The sequence below is a fragment of the Asparagus officinalis genome, chromosome 4 (assembly GCF_001876935.1).
Source record: "Asparagus officinalis chromosome 4, Aspof.V1, whole genome shotgun sequence".
Classification (NCBI taxonomy): Eukaryota; Viridiplantae; Streptophyta; class Magnoliopsida; order Asparagales; family Asparagaceae; genus Asparagus; species Asparagus officinalis.
Genome location: NC_033797.1, coordinates 111,621,961 through 111,630,745, shown reverse-complemented (window position 1 = coordinate 111,630,745; position 8,785 = coordinate 111,621,961). Strand labels below are relative to the sequence as shown.

Below are 8,785 nucleotides of genomic sequence, written 5' to 3'. Positions count from 1 at the left end.
TAAGGGTTTTATGTGCAAATATGGACCGAAATCTTTTTGGGGGCTTATTTGCAAAATTGGTCGGAGAATTGAGGTGGTGTTCATGTAATAAAGGACTAAAATTAGGATTTGGATCATATGTCCATTTGATCAAAAATTTGAGGGGTGCTTTATGCAAGAGGACCAAAAGTTGTTGGATAATCGAGTCACGAGACCAACTAACAGAGCTGATGCATCAATGACTCATACTTATAGAATTTTTGGCAAATTCTCAGCCATCAACGGGTTTGATGAGCCTTTACCGACTACCGTTTGAGTCGGGCTAGCATGCAGATTGTTTAGATCCGTTCTGCACATAACGTTATGCTAAAAGAGTTATTCTTTTGTCCTTTTTACGGTCAAAGACTAACCGGCAACGCGTGTTAGGCGTTGGCTTATCCCTGCTTAGGCTTCGGGATAAAATACCCCAGACTGGATTCTGATGTCTTTTTCAATCGGTGAAAGACTAAACCGGCAATGTGTATTAGACATAGACTTTGGGATTTTTGGCAAACCTCCAGCCTTCAACGGGTTTAATGTGCCTTTACCGATTACCGTTTGAAATCGGGCTAGCATGCGGATTGTCTGAATCCGTTCTGCATGTAACGTTGTGCTAAGAGAGTAAATTCTCTGAGACTTTGTGCTATGATTTTGAATACATAGGCTTCGCTCTTGTTACGGGAATAGGCTACCCGGCAACACGTGTTAGGTGTTGACTCATCCCTACTTAGGCTTCGGGATGAAATTCCCCAGGTGTAGACCTTAGTGTCTTTTTCAATCGGTGAAAGACTAAACCGATAACGCGTGTTAAGCGTAGACTTATCTCTATTCAGGAGTTGAGATAAAATTCCCCGTGCACAAAGTGCCCGGATTGGAAATTGAAAATTGTGTCCTTTATCAGAATAAAGACGGATTGGGAAACGGGAGAGGAAGAATTTTATATTCTATCTCCTGGGACTGAAGAGGAAGAATTTTATATTCTATCTATAGTCGGAAAGGAAACTCAAGGTGGGATCTCCACCCCCAGAATCTGAAAAGATGAAACTAAGAGTGGGATCTCCACTCCGAGAATCAGAAAAGTTCAAACGGCCCTAACTTTTATAGGATTGGTCATTTGAATCAAAAGAATCCCTCATTTATTGAGGGGAAAGCCCAATTTTGACCCTAACTTTTATAGGTTTGGTGGAAAAAGGAACAAAGGCAGATTTTCGTTTATCGAAAAGGAATGATGGTGGAAAAAGGAACAAAGGCAGATTTTCGTTTATCGAAAAGGAATGACTCGGTCTTAGTCCTAACTACTTGCAGGCTTGACTAAGTGAGATCGGGAACAATCCTAACTTTTATAGGTTTGATTGTTCAAATTGAAAGTGGACCTCTCGTTCATGGAAGGAATCGAGAGAGGAATTTGGCTTTGGCCCTAACTTTTATAGGTTTGACCTGAAAGCAAAGAAAGTGGAATACAGGTAGCAAAGAAAGTGCCAACTCGTATTATCACTCAAAGGAAGACTTTAACGCTAGGTGATTGGGACCTAACATGTTGAGTCTGAGAAATGCCAATGACTGGCAGATGGAAATGCTGGTGGATCCACCGTCAATTAGTTTGATCAGCAGATGGTTTGGTGAGGAAAGATTAACCTATCAGAGGATTGGATCTCATCTCACAAAAAAAAATAACTCATAAGAGTTAGAGAATTTTGATAATAAGAAGAAACGTTCCAACGTTCTGAATTCGAGCAAGAATTTCTTATTCATCACTTCTACAATGATTGGGTTATCCCTAAGAATATTAACATTCTTTTGGGAACTTCTCGTTACACGAATTATCCACCCCAGCTTTCTTGCAAAACTGGGTGTAACGAGGAGTACGTTATCCTCAATCGCATGTTCAGGTTATCCTTAAGAATATATAATTCTCTAGGAACTTCCTGTTACATGAATCGTCCACCCCCAGCTTCCTCTGCGAAACTGGTTCGGACATTATTCTCAGTTACCTGACCGGGTTATCCTTAAGAATATTAGCATAATATTCCCTAGGAACTTCCCGTTAAAAGTGGGAAACAGTTTAGACTCATATACCTATTGGAGTATGCAGGGAGCAGTTTAACCTCTTGAACCTGTTGGAGGATGCAGGGAGCAGTTTAACCTCTTGCACCTGTTGGAGGATTGAGAAACAGTTTATACTCGTATACTCTTTAGAGTCTTGTTTTGACTTAATTGAGCGATAGCGTTCACGGCATTTGCATGTGCTTTTCCTTTACCCCTAGGGACAAAATTTGGTTGTGGAGCGTTATTCGCTATTTGACCCCTTTCCGCCTTCTTCCTTTTGAGGAATCGTTCGGCTCGTTCTCCTCGCACCTTCAAATCCTTCCAGGTCTTTGGCGGTGCCATTCCCATGGCTTCAAGGATGTCCAATGAAAGATTGTTATGACAGGTCTCGAGGATAAAATCTTCGCTGACCGGATCCCTACAATTCATTGCTTTATTTCGGAATCTCTTCACGAAGTTTTCGACTGATCCCTACAATTCATTGCTTTATTTCGGAATCTCTTCACGAAGTTTTCGACTGTCTCACCATTCTTCTACTTCTCATCAAATAGAGTGCCAATCGAGACCTCGGTGTCGTCGTCGAAGAAGTTCGTTAGAAACATATCCTCCATGTCGTCCCAACTGCTGATACTCCTCGGCTTGAGGCGACGATACCAATTGAAGGCCGCTCCGCGAAGAGTGCCAACGAATGACCGTACCATTAAGGGTTCATTCCCGGAGATTATTCCTAAGTGGGACTTAAAATATATTAAGTGTTGGGTAGGGGAACCCTTTCCATCAAACGGCGTAATTGATTCTCACTCCCTTGGGTATGGACATGGTATGCCGGACCTCTTCACTTCTTGGGCATTCATCAACGCGTTGATTTTGCTCTTCAAGTCCTTCATTTTCTTATCTTCACTCGTATCTGTCTTCGAGTGGCTTCTGGGAGAGGTAACATGGTCCTCCTTCGCATTATCATCCGGGGGACCACCTCCATTATTGTTGTTGATGGGAGGGATATTTAAGTTGACATTATCTTCTTCTCGTTCATTCTCCTCTTGATTTGGATTATTGCGACGACTGGGTTCTCCTTGGTGAGTTGTCAGTGCCGCTATTTGCTGGTCATGCATCTCTCTCATCTGCTGCATGGCCATCTCCATCTCGAACTTGAAAGCTTCCTTCTGCTTAGTCAAGACATCTTCAAGCATCTTGGTTACTTGTTCAGCACTAATCATAAGCGATTCATAGGGCTGTCCCGCACTAGATGTCGTGCCGTCGGATGCTATAGCCGAGCAGGAATCTGAACCATCATCTGACACCTCTTCTTCCAAAGGAAGTCCCTTTTGCATCCTTTGGTAATTCCTTCGCCTATTGGTCCCCGATCGCAATCGAGTCATACGCTGGGACATTTCGGCAAACTGATCTGGGCTAAAGCGTCGTGTCGATTTGCCTCTGCCGGTCATATTAGCAGACACTTCTAGGAATTCGTCCTCTTGGCGGACAAGCTTCTTCCTACAGAAACGCCTTAGCTTGGTCTCGGACGTTCTGGTGGAAATTCTCTCGAACACCGAAACTCTCCTTGGGGCTTTAATGCAGCAGCATTCTGATAGCACCGCCTTGATTATATTGGCACACGGACAGTGAGAATCCGTGTCTTTGGTGTTTCTCTTCCGAGACTTATCCATTCCCCAGCTCTATAGTACAACTTGTCAGTTTGATAACTGGAGCAACTCATAGAGTGTTGGCATGACTTCCTAACTGGAGCAACTCATAGAGTGTTGGCATGACTTCCCAGGTATAACACCATCATCATCAGACGAATGTGTTTCCCTCTGGGGATATGACGCTTTATTAGCGTTTTCAAAAGTCGCTCGTTCAAGTCTACGCTTTTGCGAGCGTGAAAACTTAACGGGCTCTTGAACTTCGACACGCATTCCAATGCGGTCGGTTACAGGGGCTTTCTCTTTGTTATCTTTTTTGGGGGGATTAACATGACCCCCAGTCTGGTTTGTTGTTTGGGGACCTTTCAACGGTCCCAATCGCTCCTTGATAGGTGTTTTACCTCGGTTCTCCGGTAAGGGACCGAGACGACCTTTCAAAGGAACCCTGGATCTGGAAGGACCCACGTTCTTATCTGACTCCGCCGGAGGTGCGGGGGCAAGGAAAACAGGATCTGAATTTGATGAAGGTTGGACGGCAATTCCGTCCGCTTTTGCCTTTGGTGCCGGCTTCGCCTTTGGCACCCACACTAGGACTCGGGCATGCGCAAGCAATGCGCGACGTTTCTTAATTCGCTCTTTGAGGGTTGAGCGAGTCCTCTTGACACGAACCCATTCGTTCGTCTCTGTCTTGGAGGAGGAGTTGGTTGTGCGCCGTTGTTGCTCTTGGCGCTGTCTAGACTTTAGATCCTCATTGTAGCGGATCCCGTCTATCGATTCTGCGGCCTTGGCCAACTGTCGCGCAAGGCGTTGACGCCGTCTTTGGCGCGCCCACTTCGACAAGGTTGGAACACCTTCAGCAGTTGGCTTCACGGTGGAAGGGAGATCTGGATCTGCAGCGTCCACCACGTTAGACGCCATTGGAGCGTCGCGGTGAGTAAGTGCAACGGCGGCGAGGGGATCTTGGATCTTCGATCCTGAGGGCCCGCGAGCACTCTTGGAAGATGAAATCTTCCTGCGCCTGTTTGGAGAGGCGGATCTGGAGGAGGAGGAAGAGAGGTACTCTTCAAACTTCTGTTGATCGAACTCGTATTCGATCTCTTCATTTACCCGGATCTTGAATGCCGGTTGCGTCACGACAGCCTCGGCAGCGAGGCTGTTGGCTCCCACTGTGGTCGCCAGTTTGTTTTCGTCGAAAGTTGCCTTAGTCATTGATTTCATTAAACTTCAAACGTTACAAATGAATTCAAATAACAAAAGAATAAAAGATTATAACTTTCTTGAAAATAAACACAAGATCCGTTTATCGTCTCTTGCTTGCGTGGGTCTTTAGCCGGTGTGACGGGGTACGTCGATTATCCGTGACTATACCTGGGCAATGCAATCTGATCCAGAGCCTTTCGTCGATCCGCGAGGAGATCTAGAACTTGAAGGCGCCAATCATCGATAAAACGAGATATTTTGGCTGCTTCTTATATTACGCATAACGCGGAATGAATACTAAGGATGCGGGTACGAGTGTGATGTAGAATCTGACGAAGAAAACTCTTATTGCGTTGATAAGTACTCGATCACGTCTTCACTCCTGGCGCAGGGCGTCCGCCAATTCTCCAATAAATTCTGATCTGAAAAATGAGGCCTAAGGCTTGTATTTATTAGGCATGAGAGGTTGCGTAGACGCGGTTGCTTAAAAAAACCGCTTAAAGGGGTCAAATCCGCGTTGAAACACGCCTAGGGTGTCCGGCTTTCGCCGAGACACCTGGGGTGTCTCGGCTTGGTCCGAGACACCCTTGGGGTGTCTCGGTTAAACCGAGACACCCTTGGGGTGTCTTGGCTTCGCCGAGACACCCTTGGGGCGTCTTGACTTGGCCGAGACACCGTAGGTGCCTCAGTTCAGCTTTGAGACGTTTTCAATGCCTGTTTGACTGTTTTCGCTGTAACTTCTTTGTCTGAACCCGGATCTGAGTGATTCCAAATGCGTTGGAAAGCCGACAAGGAGTTCTATCAGCTCCAATAGTTGGATCATCTGTTGAATGAATGAGACACGAAGAGCGTTGTTCCTTTTGTAAACACCGCGGGGCTCTTGATTAGCCCGTACCTTCGTTATTTCGAAATTCTTTCGTCTCACATAGTTCGTCGATTCACTTCAAGCGTTCACCGATGTCAATCGAACTCCTGTGAATCGGATAGTGACGTTCATCATCGTTCCTTAACACTGAGCTGTTCGTAGAGACCTATAGGCAATTTTCGATGCCTACAGCATGTATTTATTAAATATTTAAGTTGCAGATGAGCCAAAGAATTAGGAGGCTATCTTTTCCTCGGGATCAAGAAGGTCCATCATCCAGTATAAGTATTCAAATTTTGTTGAAGTAAATAGTATTAGTGATATAAATATGCATGATATTTACTATTTTTTTATTTATCTAGGATCATCATCAAGACCATCTCCGAGTCCATTATCTCTACATGGATCCTCACCCATTGAAGGTATAAATTTATTTATTTGTATTATGTCAATTGATAAATTTATATGCTCATATAATATATATTTCTTTGTTAGATATTGCGGGGACTTCTCAAATGGATCCACCGCAGCATCGAGACGCATCGCCAGATCTAGGTATTATTTTTATATTTTTATTATTTCTTTCATTATATTCTTAATTTACATTTGTAATGTAATGATATTTAATATTCCTAATATATTTTTGCAGACAATGCTCGTGATGGATTTGGTGATGACGAGATTAAGCACGAGATGATGTCTGGATCTTCTCAATCAGAGAGAGCATGTCTCCGCCCTTGGACTCCATCAGTATATCACATCCCTCTACCTGAAAAAGCTATGGCATTACAAAAAAAATGCGATAGGAACTTTAAAATTAGGAGAGATTATATTAAAAGAAAGGAGCGTGCCATAAAACAAAGACTAGATAAAGCTATGACTGATCTAATGAGGGAAAGGGGTAATAATTTCGTATAAACTTTGGAGATTGCTTACTTATTTATTTATGTAAGTTTATAAGAAATTTATTTCTCTTTGTATTTGTAGGAAAAAAAGATTATGAGAAACCCGGTAGACATGGGAGTGAGGAAAAGACGAAAGTACCTCCGAAAGGGTACCGGGCCATTTTGGAGTGGAAGGGCAACATTCCTGTTGGGGATTGGGCCGTCAGATTTAATAACCTGATAGGCTGTTTAATAAGAGATCCATGCTCAATTAACATTGCTCATAACTTTGAGGAGCAAGAATTTAAAGGCATAAAGGAGATTTGGGTGAAGCTCATGGTAATTATTTATTATACTGCTTATTTTGTTTACAATTCACAATGATTATTCTTATAGTGTAATTTTTTTGCCATGTAACTTGCAGGATCATTATTGTCTTAAGGACAACTCAGAGTCTTGGGATTATGTTATCCCTAAAATGGCCAAGCTTATTCGGGGTTGGAAGAGTGCTCTAAAAATAGATATTTTACAAAAATATCTACTGATTGGAAGAGGATCTATGAGCTTGATAAGAGAGTTTATCCATTTAATTGGATGACTCTTATTATCGAGTGGGAGGGTGAGAAGAAGGTGGATTATTTTTAATTTAAGATATTATCATGACATTATTTTTCATTTATATATAATGATCGCACATACTAATAAAGTACTTTATTTTGTAGAAAATATGTGAGACAGCATCGGTGAATCACAAAATGAAGATATACGATCACTTCTTAGGATCTACTCCTTATGCTCAGATCGAGCATAAGTATTTGAGTGAAAACCCGGTATGATCATATTATTAAAACTGATATCATGTGATTAGTTTTATACATTTACTTTGAAATTTAATATATCACAGGACGCTTTGACTATGCCCCCGACTCTTCTTGCTAGAAGAGCTTATACACCACCCTAGGGCTATGAACATGTAGAGGGAAGTGACAAAAAAGTGGAGAAAATTAATGAATTGGTCGTAAGTATAAGATTAATTTTAGATTTGTATATACTTAATGATTTCTCATCAAAGTTTCTAACTTTTATGATATATGATATACAGGCTGCGGTGGAAGCTTCTCAAAACGAGGTCTTGACCCGTGTCAGTCAATCTCAGGGTACAGAGGACACTCCTGTAGAGCCTAACCGCATGACCAGAGACAAGTGGATGGAAGTCGTCGACGGAGCTTACGGTTTACAACCAAGAAAGAAAGGAAGAGTTTCTTTGTCAAGTGTTGTAGCTAAGAAATTCACCACCACCAATAAGCCTAACAGTCAATCTGTGATCTCGACGCGACCATGTGACACATCATACGCCGTGGGTAAGATTGGTCAATACTTATTGAAGAATGTTGAAGCCTCTTTGGTTTTAAGCTTTCTTCCCACTATTAAACACGAGTTAGACGGTGCACAAATGACCTGGGATGTCGTTCAGCGACTCATCGATTCTCAACCCTTAAAGGACTTGCTTCCACAGCCTATATACATGGATATCATGAGGATGGCATTTAATGAGCATGCAGCTATAAGTGATGGAGAGGTATGTATGTCATATTATATATGCAGTTATTATGAATATTTGGAATATATTCTCATATTGATTTACATTCTTTTCAGGCTAGAGGAGGTACTGTAGGAAGCAGCAGTACGATACGACATTTTGATGCAGCCGCTGCCGACGATAGGGATCACGACGATAGGGACCAAGATGACTACGATGAATGAGTACTGAGTTAGACTTTTTTGTTACTTTTATCGACTTTTGGATTGTGTTGAGCATATAATGACCTCCGGATTATATATATACGTGAAGTTATACTTTTTTGTTACTTTTGTCGATTTTTTTTTACTTTTGTTACTTTTGTTGATTTTTTGATTGTGTTGAGCATATATAGTGTGTGTGTGTGTGAATCGATGAATGATGAATGTGATTATTGTTGGATGTGAATACTGTTGGATGTGAATTGATGAATGTGAATACTATTGGATGTGAATTGATGAATGTGAATATTGTTAGATGTGAATCGATGAATGTGAATATTGTTGAATATTTTATGAATATTGGAAGCAACAGATATATATTCCCAAAT

At 42.1% G+C, this 8,785-nt stretch overlaps 1 long non-coding RNA gene across 1 annotated transcript; it reads left to right on the top strand.

The window, feature by feature from the left end:
* On the top strand, window positions 8,146-8,524 carry LOC109836088. Its single transcript, XR_002245822.1, has 2 exons — window positions 8,146-8,235; window positions 8,313-8,524. It is a non-coding gene; the product is annotated as an uncharacterized LOC109836088 (long non-coding RNA).